Here is a 20,359-nt window from a genome sequence, read left to right on the forward strand (position 1 = left end):
TAAACTGCCGCTATGATTGCACTTGCAGTGTCAGGAATCACCGCCTGAACAAAATATCTGAATGATGCCTGTAGCTGCAGGCATCATTTAGATATCCCCACTCAGTCCAGAAGGTCATATGACGTACCTTGAGAGGGAAGTGGTTGACAAATGTGACACTGAATAGCTGAAGAAAGCTAGAAGAGTTAGCCAAATGATTTCCCATGTATAGGCACAATCACAGCAGATGAACTTATTAGACAGAATATGATTAGTGGAGATTTCTGTTGATTATCTGCATCACTTGGTGTAATATCAAGGTGGTGCTAACTGGAGTTAACCACAAATAGAGTGGCTAGTAGGGGAAACCTGACCATTTGAAAACAAGCAGACCCTGTTTCTATATGGTTAGACCCCCACGGTTATGGCCATATGTTGGCTTAAAGAGTTACCAAGCCCAGGACCCTGCATTCACTATATCTTGTTTCCCACAGTACACAGAACATTGAAATACAATAGTTTTTATTAAATAAAAACTGCTAAATACCTTTTTATCTTCTGCAGTTAATAACAGTCTTGTGACTTCTATCAGCGTCTGGTTAAAGCGTAGGAGGAGGTTTTTTTTCCTCCCCTGACTGTCCTATGGCTGCAGGACCCCTGACCCTCTGTCTGGACAGTGCTGATCACATGGAATCTCCCAAGAAAAAAAACGGAATAACAATACACACCAAATTGAGCATGTGCAGCTTGCCCCCAAGGTTCTGTCTTTTCGGAAGATGGTTTGGGGACTGTGGAAGAGGGCGAGGATAAGAGAACAGCCTTTTTACACAATGCAGAGAGAGGGAGCGTAACGTGATGATCGGTGGTGTGGTGTGTCAGTCTGACACACCGCAATGCCGATCTTGGTAAAGGGCCTCTGACGGAGGATCTTTACCACGTGATCAGCCGTGTCCAATCACGGCTGATCAAAGTGTAAACAAAGAGCCGTTTATCGGCTTTTCCTCACTCGCCTCTGATAGACGCAAGTAGAGGAGAGCTGATCGGTGGCTCTCCTGATGGGGGGGGGTCTGTGCTGATTGTTTATCAGTGCAGCTCCCCCACGGATGCCTGCCCAGGACAACCAGAAATATGCCACTGTGCCCAGGCAGATGCCAATCGGTGCCAATCAGCAATCCCTACCAGGGTCAGTGCCACCTATCAATGCCCATCAGTGCTGCATATTGGTGCCGCCTTATCAGTGCCTGTCAGTGCAGCCTCCGTGAAGGAGAAAACGTATTTACAAAATGTTATAACAGAAACAAAGAAACTTTTTTTTTATTTAGCAAAAAATAAAAACCGCAGAGGTGATCAAATACAACCAAATGAAAGCTCTATTTGTGGGAACAAAATGATAAAATGTTTGTGTACAGTGTAGCATGACTGCGCAATTTAGCTGACCATGCTGAAAATTGACTTGGGCAGGAAGGGGGGGGGGGGGGAGTGCCTGTTTTTGAAGTGGTTAACCCCCAGTGAGTGTAACAAGCATGCTTTTACTACATATACAGACTGATTTTACTGTTGTGGATTTGGTAACATTTTAATGCTTCTCAGATCTGAGGACCAGTTTATCGTGATTGTGTGAGCAGGCATCAGCGAATGGCTGAAAAAAAATCGATCCTCACCATTCGCCATATCCCCTTCAAGAGTTTTCAGACATACTGATCTGAGAGATGTTGGGAAATGCCTACAGATCCATAAACATTACCCTGACTGTATATGGTCAGGTTGAGCAGATGTTCTGTAGGCCAGCTTTTTACATGTATTTTCATTAAATCCAAATAACCACTCACAGCCTCTGCATGAATAGAAATGCCATAATGAAGAATGGACTTGGGTTGGCCATGCTCCTGCCAGTTCTTCATTTATGACAAAAGTCCAGCAGTCTAACTTTGTGTATGAGGATACTGAGTTCCCGGGTACAACCCGGCAGCACCAGCTGTCAGGGGAGCAAGAAATAAGGCATGCATTTCACCTTATTCATCATGTTCTAAGAAAAACAAGCAGTTCACCTTTTCAGTGAGGATAGGATCCTAATGTGAGGGGGTAAAGGGTTACTATAGGGAAAAAAAAATGTTTTCTTTAAAGCGGTTCTCCATCCTAAAGTGAAGTCCCGCTGATCGGAACCCTCCCCCCCCCCTCCGGTGTCACATTTGACACCTTTCAGGGGGGTGCAGATACCTGTCTAAAGACAGGTATTTGCACGGGCAAAAGACGGGCATTGCGTCACATCCCGTCGCCCCCCCCGTTGTGTGCTGGGAACACTCGGCTCCCAGCACACAGCGGGAGCCAATCGGCAGGCGCGGCGCGACTCGCGCATGCGCCGTAGGGAACCGGGCAGTGAAGCCGCAGCGCTTCACTTCCTGGTTCCCTCAGCGTGGATGGAGGGGGGAGCAGCAGGGTGACGAGCGATCGCTCGTCATCTGTTGCGGACGGCGCTGGACTCCAGGACAGGTAAGTGTCCTATTATTAAAAGTCAGCAGCTGCAGTATTTGTAGCTGCTAGCTTTTAATATTTTTTTTTTTGGCGGAACATCCGCTTTGAAATAACAAACATGTTATACTTACCTCCACTGTGCAGTTCGTTTTGCACAGAGTGGCCCCGATCCACGTCTTCTGGGGTCCCTCGGCGGCTGTCTCTGGTCCTCCCCGCAAGAACTCGCCACAGTCATGTGAGAGAACTCGCATGGTGGTCAGTCCTTGCGAGCACGCTCCCGTGATACAGCGAGTGGCCCCACCCCCCAGCTCTGTATCAGTCGGCCCCACTCCTCGGCGTGCCGCATCACTGGATGTGATTGACAGCAGTGCCAGCCAATGGCTGCGCTGCTCTCAATCCATCCGCTCTAGCCAATCAGCGGCCAGGCTGAGCGGCGAAGAGGATCTCAGGACCGAGCGCGAGACATTCGAGGGATCGTGTAAGTAAAACGGGGGCTGGTGGGGGACGGCATCATCAGATGTTTTTTCACCTTAATGCATAGATTGCATTAAGGTGAATTTTTTTTTTATTCTTTACAACTCCTTTAACCACTTGAGAACCGCGCTGTAGACGAAAGACGTCCACAGCGCGGCTCTCAAGTGCCAGGTCGACGTCCTGCTATTTACATTCCCTGTGCGCGCCACCGAGGGCAAACTTGCCCGGCGTGTCACGTGATGCCGATGTGGGAGACACACCGCTCTCTGGTCTCTGTAGCGGGGGGGGGGGGGGGTCTATACTGGAGGGAGAGGGGGTCTGTACTGAGGGTGGTGACACCATTTTTTTTTGCACCAGTGCCACCTGCCAGTGCCAATTAGTGCCACTTGCCATCCAGTGCCATCTGCCAGTGGAAATACCAGTGCCACCTGCCAGTGCCAAATAGTGCCACCTGCCAGTGCGATCCAGTGCCACCTACCAGTGCCAACTAAAGCCATCAGTGCCACCTGCCAATGCCAACCAGTGCTAACTATTGCCACCTGCCAGTGCCAATTGGTGCCACCTGCCAGTCAGTGTCACCTGTTAGTGCCATCTGCCAGTGCCAATAAGTGCCACCTGCCAATCAGTGCCATCTGCTAGTACCATCTTTCAGTGCCATCCAGTGCAACCTGCCAGTGCCAATAAGTGCCTTCTGCTAGTGCCATCTTCCAGTGGCAATTAGTGCCATCCAGTGCCACCAAAAAAAAAAAATCGGCCCAAAATATCGGCCGCATAAATCGCCATCATATATCGGCCATCGGCCGCCCAGATTTCTAAATATCGGCATCGACCAGAGAAAAACCCATATCGGTCGACCTCTAGTCCCTTGTACATAGGGACACAGATCGGTCACCTCCCCCAGTCAGTCCCTTCCCCCTCCACAGTAAGAATCACAGGGACTACATTTAACCCCTTCCTCGCCCCCTAGTGTTGACCCCTTCCCTGCCAGTCACATTTATACAGTAATCCGTGCATATTTATAGCACTGTTCGCTGTATAAATGTGAATGGTCCCAAAATAGTGTCCGATATGTCCACCGCAATATCGCAGGCCTGACAAAAATTGCAGATCGCCGCCATTACTAGTAAAAAAAAAAAATTATAAATCTATCCCCTATTTTGTAGGCACTATAACTTTTGCGCAAACCAATCAATATACGCTTATTGCGTTTTTTTTTAACAAAAATATGTCGAAGAATACGCATCGGACTAAACTGAGGAAGACTTTTTTTTTTTTTTTTTTTTAAACATTTGGATATTATTATAACAAAGTAAAAAAATATTGTGTTTTTTTTTTTTGTTTTTGTTTAAAGCTGTATGACTGCGCAATTGTCATTCAAAATGCGTCAGCGCTGAAAGCTAAAATTGGTCTGGGCAGGAAGGGGGTTTAAGGCTCCATTCACACCTAGGCAGACAAATTCGCGGCGTTTTGTCGCCGCAAATCGCGGTACAAATAGCAGCGTTTTGTACCGCGATTTGTGGCGACAAAACGCCGGTATTGTCCGCCTAGATGTGCCCCAGATTGACCCCCTCTATGGAGATGTTTCCCATCTCCTAGCCGAACGCCGAAAGCCGCCTGAAAAAAAGGTCCGGGACCTTTTTTCAGGCGTTCAGCGTGGAGATTTGAACCATCTCCATAGAGGGACATGTGTTTTCATCCCTCTGGCGGCAGCGGCGTAGCACTACAGGCGTAAAAACTCCTAGATGTGAATGGGGGCTTAGTGCCCAGTAAGGAGGTGGTTAAGATTTAGATATAACCTTCCAAAACTAACAAATAATAAATCAAAAACAAAACATATTGGTTTGGCAGACTCTGACTGGTCTCAATTGACTGAATGATTTTTGGTAAAAAAGTAATAAGCACAAGGGACATTGCATACAGTATCACTAGTATGTTGTGTACCTTGTGCTGTCCTTTCCTGGTTTAGGGAAAATCTTTGTTCTCGGATTCCATTTCATTCATAAAAGCCCTGCTACAACATCTCTGCATTAAATTTGATCAGTGGATGGAGTTGGGGAACCCTTCATGCATCTGCCTGTACCCGCTATTAATAGATTGTTTCATTGAATAGACAAGTTAAGCAGGAAAAGAGGGCACAGTTGGACACTTTTGATGAGAGCCTGTCATATATATATATATATATATATATATATATATATATATATATATATATATATATATATATATATATATATATATATATATTAGTTGTCCCGATACCACTTTTTTAGGACCGAGTACAAGTACCGATACTTTTTTTCAAGTAGTCGTCGATACCGAATACCGATACTTTTTTTAAATGTGTCCCCAAATGCAGCCATGTCCCCCCACATATGCAGCGATGTCCCTCTAGCCATGTCCCTCACATATGCAGCCATGTCCCTCACATATGCAGCCATGTCCCTCTAGCCATGTCCCTCACATATGCAGCCATGTCCCTCACATATGCAGCCATGTCCCTCTAGCCATGTCCCTCACGTATGCAGCCATGTCCCTCCTAGCCATGTCCCTCACATATGCAGCCATGTCCCTCTAGCCATGTCCCTCACATATGCAGCCATGTCCCTCACATATGCAGCCATGTCCCTCTAGCCATGTCCCTCACATATGCAGCAATGTCCCTCTAGCCATGTCCCTCACATATGCAGCCATGTCCCTCACATATGCAGCCATGTCCCTCTAGCCATGTCCCTCACATATGCAGCCATGTCCCTCTAGCCATGTCCCTCACATATGCAGCCATGTCCCTCACATATGCAGCAATGTCCCTCTAGCCATGTCCCTCACATATGCAGCAATGTCCCTCTAGCCATGTCCCTCACATATGCAGCAATGTCCCTCTAGCCATGTCCCTCAGATATGCAGCCATGTCCCTCACATATGCAGCCATGTCCCTCACATATGCAGCAATGTCCCTCTAGCCATGTCCCTCACATATGCAGCAATGTCCCTCTAGCCATGTCCCTCACATATGCAGCAATGTCCCTCTAGCCATGTCCCTCGATGCGGCGGCGGGGGGGGGAAGGGGGGGGGGAGTATTCTATTTAGGTATCGGGGGTATTTGCACGAGTACGAGTACTCCCGCAAATACTCGGTATCGGTCCCGATACCGATACTGGTATCGGTATCTGGACAACCCTATATATATATATATATATATATATATATATATATATATATATATATATATATATATATATATATATATATATATATATATATATATATATATATATATATATATATAATTTTTATATATATATATATATATATATAATTTTTATATATATATATATATATATATAATTTTTATATATATATATATATAATTTTTATATATATATATTATATATAAATTTTACACTCACCCGAAATACCTGTTGCTATGCGGAAGTCCGTAATCTGCCTCTTCCGTAACCGCGGTCTATCTTCTTCTTCATCTTCTTCTAGTAAATGGGGCGCGCTGCTTTCTGGGAACTGTGTGCAATCCCAGGGGGCAGCCGCCCATTCACAAGTCGGCGCGAGACTCGCGCAAGCGCAGTAGGAAACAGGAAGTGAAGCCGTAAGGCGGCGCGGGACCTGCACCGATCGAGGGAATCTGCATCGAGGGTGGCCATCAGCGCGGGCGAGTAGGATAGGTTAGTGTCCTTTATTAAAAATCAGCAGCTACACTGTTAGTAGCTGCTGACTTAAAAAAATAAATAAAAAAATTCCGGGTAGACAACAGCACAAGGGACACATCACACTGAAGGTAACTTTGGTATGTAATGTCCCTTGTGCTTTTTTTATTATTTGTAACTAAATGTATGTTTTACACCAGCATTGTAATAGTAATAAAAACAATAGTTATTTTTGACAATCCATCATATGCTTACTTGAAAAATCTCCTTTTGTGTAAGTGTTGCCTGTCTGCTGGCCATTTCTTTCAACAACTTCCTGGATTTCCTTCATGCTTTGCAGTTTCTGCTGCTGTTTTGATTTCTAAGGACTACATGTCCCATGATACCTTGCTGACTGCAAGAAGTGATTCCTCTACTGACTCGTTCCCCTGAAATTCCTCCCTCAGCACCTCTGTCATTCTGAAGGCAAGCTCTGTGAAATGTGTGACACAGCGGTGCGTAGTAAATGTGTGTCATGGAAATAAAATGTGTGGGATTCTTATTCCGATTTTAATGGGAGTAGGCTAGAAATAACTGAAATTCAACAGCACAAAAGTACAAGCGTGTGTTCAGGTCTGTACATACAAGGTACACACTAGAGCTGCATGATTAATCATTAAAGAATCAAGATTGTGATTCTAACCCCCCTTGCAATCTTAACATAGCATTTTCCTGATTCAGTGCAGAGTTCTCTGCTCACAGCTGACAGCTGTCAAGTTTATGAGGATAAGGCTTAGGCCCCTTTCACATGGGCCGATCTGTTTTCAGACAACCGCTTGCTCAGCAGGGATCGATCCGTTGATCCCCGCTGAGCCGGCGGATGACGAGTCTGTCTCTGCGCACTGTGCAGAAAAGGACCTGTCAGATCTCCGCTCTCCTCTATGGAGGGATCGGATGAAAACGGACTGTCTTTTCGTTTTCATTCGATTCGCCAGACGGATGGAAAATAGGGTTTCCATCCATCTGGATTTATCGGATCGGGGGTATCGGATGTCAGCGGACATGTTGGCGCTGACATCCGTCGATTCATAGAGATGTATGGAGCGTCCTTTCAGGTCTGCCTGAAAAAACTGACAGGTGGATCTGAACGGTCCACATATGTGAAAGGAATGAACTTTAGTCTGTAAATGAGGGAAGTTTAACCACCTAAAGACTAAACCTTTTTCTAACACTTGTTTGTTACAAGTCAAAATCTGTATTTTTTGCTAGAAAATTACTTCGAACCCCCAAGCATTACTTGACAGCAACAGAAGACAAGTGCTCCTGCTGCTGTTCGAGTCCCTGTGCAAAGGGTAGAAGAGATGCAGCCGTGCACAGCTCTAGATCTCTTCCCTCCCCCTCTTCACCTTCACACAGGAAGGGGTGGGGGGGGGGGGGGTAGAGAATTAGAATAAGTTTGTTTACCTTAATGCAGGGCTTGACAAATTTACTTTGACTCTAGGAGCCAGTTCGTGCGTGGCAATATGTGACGTGTTTCGCAATCGGTGTTGTCATGCATGGTTGCCCCAACGTGTTTTATGTTTGTATGTACGTATATGTTCAAGTCTCCCCTATGCGCCACTGAATGTCATCATACGCAGCACTTCCGTGTCCGGAACAATTTACTGCTACCCTGCTGCACCCACTATGCCAGTTTCGGGCCTACAGATGGGCAAGCGGAGCCTCAGATACATGAAGGGGGGGGCACTTTACACAGCGCAGAGGAAGGCATGTGGACCATCCCCAGTAGGACACAGACCCAAGGCAGAAAGGTAGCATCACAGCCTGTGTGTCACCTGGCCACCATATGCATGTAATGGGCAGCGGCTCAGTAGGGAAGGACAGTGTAGCAAGGTGGAGAGCGATGGGAGATCCAGTGATTGGGGCATTCGCGTAGCACCTTAGGCTGTGTGACTGTGGCAGGAGAAACGGAAGAGAATGCAAAAACTGAAGACAAAACTGTCTTTCCTACTTTGTGTGGGAGGGGTTGTGTAAAACGAACTGATGCAATTCCAACCAGCTGCCCCACACTCCCTGTCTAATCACTGGAGGTAAGAAAAGGGCGCCAAATTAAGCCTGCAAAACCTTCAGCCAGGGTGGCTTTGATTTAAATCACGATTCAAATCGAGTGTTCTTTAAATGTAAGGACTTCTTCTCACTGGAAGTTGGGAAACATTTTATTTTGTTTGCAAATATTAAAGATTCTATTTAGAATAATCTGTCAGGTTAGTAAAACAGGGATATCGGAACCGATTCAATCATACAGTTTGTTGTGTACATAGATTTGTAAAACAATGGCAATAAGCACTATTCCTGAACATTTTTTTTTGTCTCATTGTTACTGTGATCAATTCAGTGCATGTTATCCCCGCTTGTGGAGCTTGGATTCATTGAATGAGTTTACAAAAAATGTAAATATTGCAGAGTATGCAGCCTCATGCTATATAACTAAGCTCCATTTCATGCTGAATAAACTAAATTATTAATGTATCTTACATAGAAAACTATCTTTTAGATATTTTTATTCCAAAAGCATTTTATTAAAATGAATTTAATAAAGATCAAAAAAATCTGCTTTAGATAAAAATAACGATTTCTTTAAAAAAAAATATTGATTTTTATCCACCCTGCCTTTAGCTACAACCCAGCTGTCAAACTGGGAAGGAGTTGACAGAGCTGGGCGGGCAGTGAGAGCAGGAAAGGGAAAGCCCTGCACTCAGTCAGTGACTGCTTGTAGCTGTCTCGCCCATCAGAGGAGGGCGCTGGTTCCCCCGGCAAATGTAAGTCTTGTCAAGATAGCCAGCACTGTATTCTGGGAGGCTGCAAAGCCACAGCCTCAATTTCTGGCTAGTTGGCGCCTGGGGTTTATCGAATCCTGCCTTGATGCAAGGAATGCATTAAGGGAAACGTTTTTCGCTTTAGTATCCCTTTAAGGCTTTTTCATACATGTTTTATACCGTGTCTTGAAAAAATATTCATACCTCCTTGAAATTTTCCACATTTTGTCATATTAAATAAAAAAACAGTCTTGCCACAGATTCTCAATTGGATTTAGGTCTGGACTTGACTGGCCCATTCTAACACATGAATTGATCTTTGATCTAAACCATTCCATTGTAGCTCTGGCTGTATGTTTAGGGTCGTTGTCCTGCTGGAAGGTGAACCTCCACCCCAAGTCTCAAGTCTTTTTCCGAATCTACAGTTTACTTCTAAGATTGCACTGTATTTGGCTCCATCCATCTTCCCATCAACTCTGATCAGCTTCCCTGTCCCTGCTGAAGAAAACCATCCCCTCAACGTGGCCACCACCATGTTTTACGGTGAGGATGGTGATGTGCAGTGTTCATTTTCTGCCACACATAGCGTTTTACTTTTAGGCCAAAAAGTTCAATTTTGATCTCATCTGACCAGAGCACCTTCTTCCACATGTTTGTGGAAACTGCAAACAGGACTTCATATGGCTTTCTTTCAACAATGGCTTTCTTCTTGCCATTCTTCCGTAAAGGCCAGATTTGTGGAGTGCCTGACTAAGAGTCGGTTCACACTGCGGCAGCACGATTTCGGGGGCTACTCTGCAAGTTGTCCTGAAGACGACTTCAGAGGCGATTAGCAAAATGACTTCTGTATAGAAGTCAATGCAAATCGCCCCGAGCCGCCCCCGAAGTCGTACAAGAACCTTTTTCTAAGTCGGAGCGACTTGCGTCGCTCTTATTAGAACGGTTCTATTGCATAGAATGGGACGCGACTCGTCTGGCGGTTGAGCCGCCTGACGAGTCGTCCCAGTGTGAACCGGCTCTGACAGTTGTCCTGTGGACAGATTCTCCCTCCTGAGCTGTGGATCTCTGCAGCTCCTCCAGAGTTACTATGTGCCTCATGGCTGCTTCTCTGATGAATGCTCTCCTTGCCTGGTCTGTTGGTTTAGATGTACGGCATGTCTTGGTAGGTTTGCAGTTTGGATGATGGATTGAACATTGCTCCATGAGATGTTCAAAGCTTGGGAATTTTTTTTTAAACCGAACTCTGCTTTAAACTTCTCCGCAACCTTATCCTTGACCTGTCTGGTGTGTTTTCTTGGCCTTCATGATGCTATTTGTTTACTAGAGTTCTGTAACAAACCCATGAGGGCTTCACAGAACAGCTGTTTTTATACTGAGATTAAATTGTACATGGGTGGACTCTACTAATTGGGTGACTTCTGAAGGCAATTGGTTCTACTAGATTTTAGTTGGGGGGAATCAGACTAAAGGAGCCTGAATACAAATGCACGCCACCCTTTTCACATATTTTATTTGGAAAAACTATTTATAATTTTCCTTTCACTTCACAATTATGTGCCACTTTGTGTTTTGGTCTATCACAAAAAAAATAAAATACATTTACCTTTTTGTTTGTACTTTTTCAAGGCACTGTAACTGTGCCCCACCACCCTCTGTTCACTGCAAAATTTGTGGTGATGGCCCTATCGCTGCAGCAAGTTAATGCTTATTTAGATATACTTACATGTGTGTATTTATATGTTCTTTATTTAAGTTTAGATGTTTTGAGAACAAGAAGCTTTATTCCGTATAAGAACAGTTCAGCGTTTAACCACTTCAGCCCTGGATGATTTGGCTGCTCAATGTCCGTATTTTTTGCGATACGGCACTGCTTTGCTTTATCTGACAATTGCGAGGTTGTACGACCCTGTACCCCAACAACATTTATGTCTTGCACTATAAACAAAAAAACACAATATTTTGTACCTTTTGCTATAACAAATATCCCCAATTATTCTTTTAACCACTTAAGCCCCGGACCATATTGCTGGTCAAAGACCAGAGCACTATTTGCGATTCGGCACTGCGTCGTTTTAACTGACATCGTGCGACGTGGCTCCCAAACAAAATTGGCGTCCTTTTTCCCCCACAAATAGAGCTTTCTTTTTGTGGTATTTGATCACCTCTGCAGTTTTTGCGCTATAAACAAAAATAGAGCAACAATTTGGAAAAAAAGGAATATTTTTTACTATAATAAATATCTAAAAAAAAAAAAATTTTTTTTCCTCAGTTCAGGCCGTTACGTATTCTACTACATATTTTTCGTAAAAAAAATCCCAATAAGCATTTGATTGGTTTGCGCAAAAGTTATAGCGTTTACAAAATAGGGGCTAGTTTTATGGCATTTTTTATTAATATATTTTTTTTTACTATTAATGGTTGCGATCAGTCGGTACTGCGACAATACAGCGGACACTTTTGACACATTTTTGGGACCATTGGCATTTTGGCATAAAAATGCCACTGGCAGGGAAGGGGTTAACAGTAGCGTGGGGAAGGGGTTTAGTATGTTCCCTGGGTGTGTTCTAACTGTAGGGGGGGTGGACTCACTAGGGGAAATGACTGATCTTCTGTTCATACATTGTATGAACAGACGGTCAGGCATTTCTCCCCTGACAGGACCGGGAGCTGTGTGTTTACACACACAGCTCCTGGTCCTCGCTCTGTAATGAGCGATCGCCCGGCGTTGATCGCGACCGCCGGGCACGCGCGCGGGAGTCAGGAGCAAGATCCTGTAATGGCAGCGAGCTGCGATTTTTATCGTGACTACGACATTATGGTGGACCCTTTTGACACATTTTTGGGACGATTGGCAATTGTACAGTGATCAGTGCTAGAAAAATGCATTGATTGCTGTATAGATGGTACTGGCAGGGAAGGGGTTAACACTAGGGGGCAATCAAGGGGTTAAGTGTGTTCCTTAGTGTGTGTTCTAACTGGGGGGGAGGGGGACTCGCTATAGGAGATGGCAGATTGTGGTTCTTAGCTATTAGGAACTCACGATCTGTCTCTCCTCTCTTCACAGAACTGCCTCTCGTGGCTGGCGGTCATCGCGACCTCTGGCCAGGAGCATGGGCACCCCCAAAGGTCATCAGGCATGCGCGCACACCTTCGGCAGCGCACACGCGCCTGCTATCACACTTAAAAAAAGCTGACGTACAGCTTTGACGGCTCGCGGGATTGTGCCGACCTACCGCAGTATAATGACGGCGGCTGGTCGGCAAGTGGTTAAACAATAAACGTGTTTACCCTGGGATTGATGAGATATAATAACAGGCATTTAGTGATGCAGAATATAAAGCTGATAATTGCAAGTTGGAGTTTTGTTGAAAGCAATCCTACCTGAAATACCAGTATTTAGTCTTCCTGTATAATTATTATTATTTTTTTTATACTTAACTATTTGGGTCAGATTTGTCTTCAATCTATTTTAAAGACTTGGTCCACCTTTTTGACCCACCTATATTTAGGGTACAACATGAAACATGGTCACATTCCACAATCTCCCACACCTTCAATTTCCTCCACACTAATCTGAATAGCAGGGGGGTACTTCTGTCTGCAACTCTTTGTTTTTTAATTTGACTTTGCCCGCACAGTTGCGTCATCCAATCACAAAGATCTATGAATGGAAAGACGACAACCACCACCGCAGGGGACTCTTACATATTTCATTAAAGCACAAGTGACATTGCATTTGTAGCCTATTGTTCCTTCAGCCTCATAACAGTCTGTGTATGTGTGATTCGACCTGGCATTAGGGGTAGAGTCTGCAGAAGTCTGTGCTTTTCACTCATAATGGTTGCAAGTGTCTGCGGCCTGAATGTAAAAAATAAATAAATAATGAAATAATGAATGCACTCTATGACAATTTTTTTTCTTTATCTACGTCGGTGCATTTTATGAATTTTACTTTTTTAACAAGTAGACTGTGCTTTTGACAACTGCCCGCCAGCAATGTACTGCCAGCAAGCGGCCGCTGTAGACAAAACAACATACCCAAACGATGCAGCCTTCTTCCGGGTTTAGGGCGCACAAGATTATATACAGCGGGAGCCTGTTAGCAAGTCTCGGCCAATAATTCACGGCCGCTGATTGATTGGCTGCGTGCAATCACAGCCTAGAGCTCTGTACAGAGGTTGAAATCTGTCAGATTCTCATCCCTTTTCAGGGATGAGAAACTGAGAGATCTAGTGGTAAAAGCAGCACACTTTACACACATTACACATATACACATAGAACTTTGAATACCCTAAATGTTAACCCCTTCTCTGTCAGTGTCATTAGTACAGTGACCATTTATAGTATTCGTATCACTGGTCATATCAATGGCAAGTCGCTCCGACTTAGAAAAAGGTTCCTGCACGACTTTGGGGGCGTTTCGGGGCGACTTGCATTGACTTCAATACAGAAGTCATTTTGCAAGTTGCCTCTCAAGTCGCCTTGAGATCGCCTTGCCGAGTCGCCCCCAAAGTAGTGCCGCCTGTGTGTGAACCCTGTGTGTGAACCGGCTCTTAGAGTAAGCCAGATGTGCCCAACCAGTGGCTCGGAGGTCACATGTGGCCCACGACCTCCTGCTCTGGGATAGAATAAAGTATAATCGAATACTGTTATTAAAGGTAAGTTTATTACTAAAATCACAGGGTATATATGGGTATATCTGTTCTGCAGTGGTTAATGTACTGCTTCCAAACTGATCCGCATGTGCAGAGCAGTGCACCTGTGGGTTACCTGCACTGAGCCATAGACTTCTATTGCCTGTGAGTTTGGTGTGCTTTCTGAAAGTGCACCACACTTACAGGATATAATAGAAATCTATGGCAAAGTGCAGCTATCCTGCAGATAAGCCCCAGGTGAATTGTGCTTCTCCTGTGGTGCAGGTAAACCAGGGTTTGACAAATTTGCTTGGAATCTAGGAGCCAGCTAAAAAAGTTAGGAGCCAGAAAACGCGCCCCGTCCCGACGAGCTTACACGCAGGCGCGAACACATACGCGAGCAGCGCCTGCATATGTAAATGGTGTTCGCAACCATCCGCATCCGCGTCCGCAAAGAAAACCTTATTTTTCTTCCGTCCGGCGGAATGGATCGGATGAATTTGAACACACGGTCCGTATTCATCCGATTCCTCATAGGGGAAAGCGGAGGAGAGACAGGGCGGTCTCTGCACTGTGTGCGGGGACCGTCCTGTCCGCCGTCCGCTCAGCGGGGATTTACGGAGGAATCCCGCTGAGCCAAACGGGCTAACGGAGTGGATCAATACAGATCCGCTCCGTGTGAAAGAGCCCTTAGTCAGGATCAATGGTGTCCACAATGCTAAGAAATACAGGCAGATACTTATCCATCATGTGTTACCATCAGGGAGGTGTGTGATTACATGAACAGAAAGAAGGACTTGGGGCAGCAGAAGAATTGTGGTTAGTTTTCCAAGATTTTTGGAACCACCTACCTGCCAAGTGCCTTCAAGAACTGATGGTGTTATCACCCATTGCCTTCAAAACAGCAAATATTGATTTGATTTGGATTTTTCTTCTGTTTATTTACTTTCCATTTTGGTAATTTATAAAAAAAAATACATTATTAACACTTTAATTTCTGAAAGTATTCTTCAGTCACAGCCTTTTTCCAAACCTGCTTAAAGCTTTTGCACAGCAATGTATGTTGTAACTTTTACTATATTTTGAATAGATTCTTATTCACCGTGAAAGCATCTGAAGTCAGCAGGATATGTCAGGTTATAGTATTGTTAATGAGGTTGCTATTTTAATAACCTAATATAATTTGCTCCATGCAGTCAACAGGGTGTTCCCGTCATGGTCTTATGACTAAGACATTAATGAGAATTTCTGTGATGGTATTTTTTTTTTTTTTGCATAGCTTTGAGCTGAAGCTTGGGCAGGGCCAGAAGTTTACTGGCTGCACTATTGAGTATTTTCTCACTTGCAGACTATTCTTGGGGAATGTCAAGTTTCTGAACGCACTCTCTGTAATAAAACAATATTGTTCCAGCTTGCAGGAATGTATTCACCTAGAAATTCTACCCAGTTGTACTGTTTGCCTTGTCTCAAGTACAATATTTGTAGTGGTTTGCTACAGCCATGCTATAATTAAATCATTTTATCAAACATTCTGGACACTTTATTATTTGTGAAGATCAGAATAGCTGAGGGCCATTAAAACGAGTTAAGAGAACTATTCTTATTATTCATAAATACACATGTAAAGGTAATGTATGAATGCTACTGTACAGGATAAACTGGGAATCCTGATGTCATGCCAGGCCTAAGGCAATCTTCATATGGGCTGCAAAAACAATTGGTTGAGCAATGGTTTTACCCCCGCCCAACTAAAAGTTAAAGTTGAGGGGGCGTACATATGCTGTGACTGTGATGCACGCTAGAAATTTAATGTTGCCTGTCAAGTGATCAAACTTTCAAATTCATGTCAGTGGAGCTGTTGACTCCATTTTAAATATTCCTACAGCAAAGATAAAAATGTTCAACCAGCTTACCTGGGGCTGTTCGTAGTATTCCTTAAAGCGGAGGTCCACCTGATTTATTTATTTTTTTTAAATGCCAGCAGCTACAAATACTGCAGCCGCTGACTTTAAAAATGGACACTTACCTGTCATCAGGCCCGCGATGTCGGCAGCCGAGGCAATAGCTTGTCGCTCTGCTGCCTCCGCCGCCATCCTTGGTGAGGGAATCGGGAAGTGAAGCGTTGCGGCTTCGCTGCCCGGTTCCCTACTGCACATGCAAGAGTAGCACGGCGCGCCCTCACTGGTCCCCGCTCTCTCCTGGGACCAGTGTGTTTCCCAGGAGACAGCGAGGGGGGGGGGGGGTGATGTGTGTTTTTTATAGGGCAGGGCAGCTGTAACCAACGCCTCCAATCTCATCTCATTGATTGGACTCCGGTTGGCTGAAACCTCACTCCAATTAGCTCTTAAAGGTGTCATTAGTCTAGGGGTTCACATACTTTTTCCACCTGCACTGTGAATGTTTGCATGGTGTGTTCAATAAAAACATGGTAACATTTAATTCTTTGTGTGTTATTAGTTTAAGCAGACTGTGATTGTCTATTGTTGTGACTTTAGATGAAGATCAGATCACATTTTATGACCAATTTGTGCAGAAATCCATACGTTCCATTTCACATACTTTTTCTTGCAACTGTATAAAAAAATCTATAAAAATAATAAACTATGAAAAATCTCCTTCATAGTTTCTCCTGAAAGATTACTTGTTGGCAAACTCCCTTAAATGGGTACTAAAGGTTTGTTTTGTTTTTTATAAATAACAAACATATACTTGCCTCAACTGTGCAGCTCGTTTTGCACAGGGGTCCCTCGGCGACTGTCTCGGCTCCACCCTGCATCAGCTAACCCCCCTGGGAATCACTTTCCTAAGGGGGTTACCTTGCTTGCACGCTCCAGAGTCCTGTATTCGGCATTCATAGCCCTTCCCCCTGGCCCTCTCGTCATTGGAGTTGATTGACAGCAGCGCGAGCAAATGGCTGCGCTGCTATCAATCTATCCAATGAAGAGCCGAGAAGCCAGAGCGTTCTCGATACGGGACTTTCGAGGGCTCAGGTAAGTAAATGGGGGAGGGGGGGGGGCTGGGGGGTCTTGAGCATCGGTTGTTTTTTCACCTTAACGCATAGGATGCATTAAAGTGAAAAAAAATGGAAGCTTTACAACCCCTTTAAACACTTATTTATTTTGATATTACTACATATAGCCCCAATACAAATTTATTATAACTATGCAAGCCACTGGCTATAGTGCTTTGATGTGTTTGAGGCTGGGTTCACACTAATGCGAATTGAATGCGCGTTTCTCCGCATTAAATTAATATCACAGGAACCTGTGATCGGCTTTTAATAGAGCAGGTTCACACAGCGCGGGGGCGGCCCCGGAGTGGATTGCACAAGGGTCCTGTGCGCCTTTGGCTCCATTTCAGGCCTGAATTCAGACAAGAATACGGGCCCGATTCGTCCCTGAAATATAACAGTGATGTGCTGGACCCCTGCTACGAGCCGAAGACGGTGTGAACCAGGGTAGATAAAAATCAATGATTTATTAAAAAACAAATCAGATTTTCTATTTACTTTCAAAATGTTTTATTTTTTAAATATTAAAGTATAGGGTAACGTTTACAACAGCAAGTCAGACAAACCTAATCAATAGTCTGGAGTGGCGAATTGTCTTAAAACCAAGCAGTACACTAATTATTCTTAAATTCACTGATAGTTTTCTATTTAACCGCTTCCATACAGGGCTTTTATACACACCTCCATACCGGGCCTATTCTGGCACTTCTCTCCTACATGTACAAATTAGGGTTGTCCCGATACCACTTTTTTAGGACCGAGTACAAGTACCGATACTTTTTTTCAAGTAGTCGCCGATACCGAATACCGATACTTTTTTTAAATGTGTCCCCCACATATGCAGCCATGTCCCCCACATATGCAGCCATGTCCCTCTAGCCATGTCCCTCACATATGCAGCCATGTCCCTCTAGCCATGTCCCCCACATATGCAGCCATGTCCCTCTAGCCATGTCCCTCACATATGCAGCCATGTCCCTCTAGCCATGTCCCTCACATATGCAGCCATGTCCCTCTAGCCATGTCCCTCACATATGCAGCCATGTCCCTCTAGCCATGTCCCCCACATATGCAGCCATGTCCCTCTAGCCATGTCCCTCACATATGCAGCCATGTCCCTCTAGCCATGTCCCTCACATATGCAGCAATGTCCCTCTAGCCATGTCCCTCACATATGCAGCAATGTCCCTCTAGCCATGTCCCTCACATATGCAGCAATGTCCCTCTAGCCATGTCCCTCACATATGCAGCAATGTCCCTCTAGCCATGTCCCTCACATATGCAGCCATGTCCCTCTAGCCATGTCCCTCACATATGCAGCCATGTCCCTCACATATGCAGCAATGTCCCTCTAGCCATGTCCCTCACATATGCAGCAATGTCCCTCTAGCCATGTCCCTCGATGCGGTGGCGCGATGCGGCGGGGGGGAAAGGGGGGGGAAGTATTCTATTTAGGTATCGGGGGTATTTGCGCGAGTACGAGTACTCCCACAAATACTCGGTATCGGTCCCGATACCGATAATGGTATCGGTATCTGGACAACCCTAGTACAAATCATAATTTTTTTGCTAAAAAATTACGCAGAACCCCCAAACATTATATATGTTTTTTTAGCAGACACCCTAGGGAATAAAACGACGGTCATTGAAACGTTTTATCTTGTACGGTATTTGCGCAATAACTTTTCAAACGCCTTTTTTTTGGAAATTTTTTTTTCATGAATTAAAAAAATAACAAAACAGTAAAGTTAGCACAATTTTTTTGTATAATATGAAAGATGATGTTACACCGAGTAAATAGATACCTAACATGTCACACTTTAAAATTGCACACACTCATGGAATGGCGCCAAGCTTCGGTACTTAAAAATCTCCATAGGCAACGCTTTGAAATGTTTTACAGGTTACCAGTTTAGATTTACAGAGGAGATCTAGTGCTAGAATTGTTGCTGGCACTCTAACGCACGCGGCGATACCTCACATATGTGGTTTAAACGGCGTTTACATATGTCGGCGGGACTTGCGTGTGCGTTCGCTTCTGCGCGCAAGCTACTGGGCACAGGGGCGTTAAAAAAACATTTTTTATTTCTTTTTTTTTTCTTTTTTTTACACTTTTTTTTTTATTTTTATATATTTTTTTTTATTATCACTTTTATTCCTATTACAAGGAATGTAAACATTCCTTGTAATAGGAATGTGTGTGACAGGTACTCTTTATGGAGAGATGCGGGGTCAATAAGACCCCGCATTTCTCCTCCAGGCCTGAAAGCATGAAATCGGTGAAAAAAATTCACCGATCTCATGATTAGAGTTGCTTAGCAGCCGCAATCGCGGCTTTGTTTACTTACAGGGACCCGGGCGTGACGTCATCACATCGCACCCGGGTCCTCCGACGGTCATAGAGATGACTGGTGAACCACCGCTATGATCGTTCTTACGTTGTGCAGAATCGCCGGCAGAAAAGAAGGATATCTGAATGATGCCTCTAGCTGCAGGCATCATTCAGATATCCCCCCACAAAGCCCAGGACGTCATATGACGTCCACTCTGAATGGTAGAGGTCCTTTGTGGACGTCATTTTACAATGGGCCGGTATTGAAGTGGTTAAGATACATTAATAATTTCGTTTATTCAGCATGAAATGGAGCTTGGTTATGTAGCATGAGGCTGTATATTCTGCAATATAAAAATTTTGGTAAATGTATTAAATTAATTAAAGCTCTGCAAGCTGAGATAACATGCACTGCATTGATGCATTCACACAATATCACAGTAACCATGAGATAAAACAGAGTTCAGGAATATTCCTTTATCCCATTGTTTTGCAAATCTATGTACACTACAAACTGTATGATTGAATTGGTTCTGATATCGCTGTTTTACTAACCTGACCGCTTATTATTCTAAATAGAAAACCTTCTTTTTGTTTGCAAATATTAAAGATTCTAACTTCCAGCAAGAATAAGTCCTTACTAGGGTTGTCCCGATATCACTTTTTTTAAGACCGAGTACAAGTACCTAATACTTTTTTCCCCCCAAGTACTCGCCGATACCGAATACCTATCCTTCTTCTTTTTTTTTTTTTTTTTTATTTGTCATGTGACAGTGGCACATGTGTCAGTATTTTTTGTTATGTTTTTTTACAATGCTTTCTTGGGGGAGGGGGAGTGGATGGTGTCAGTGTGTTTTTTTTATTGTAATTTTTATTATTTTTTACAATAATTGTAACACTGATTTGCATGCACGGGCCGCTTGTCCGCAGTACATTGTAGGCGGACAGTCTGCAAGTGGTTAAAGATCCAACTGAGCCATTAAAAACCGTATAAGGGTTTTTGT

General features: G+C 44.2%; 1 protein-coding gene across 6 annotated transcripts in view; it reads left to right on the plus strand.

Moving 5' to 3' along the window:
- Positions 1–20,359, plus strand: part of USP54 (ubiquitin specific peptidase 54) — a 201,257-nt gene that overhangs the window by 59,313 nt on the left and 121,585 nt on the right. The gene's annotated exons all lie outside the window — the stretch shown is intronic.

This window comes from Rana temporaria, chromosome 8 (genome assembly GCF_905171775.1).
Source record: "Rana temporaria chromosome 8, aRanTem1.1, whole genome shotgun sequence".
Classification (NCBI taxonomy): Eukaryota; Metazoa; Chordata; class Amphibia; order Anura; family Ranidae; genus Rana; species Rana temporaria.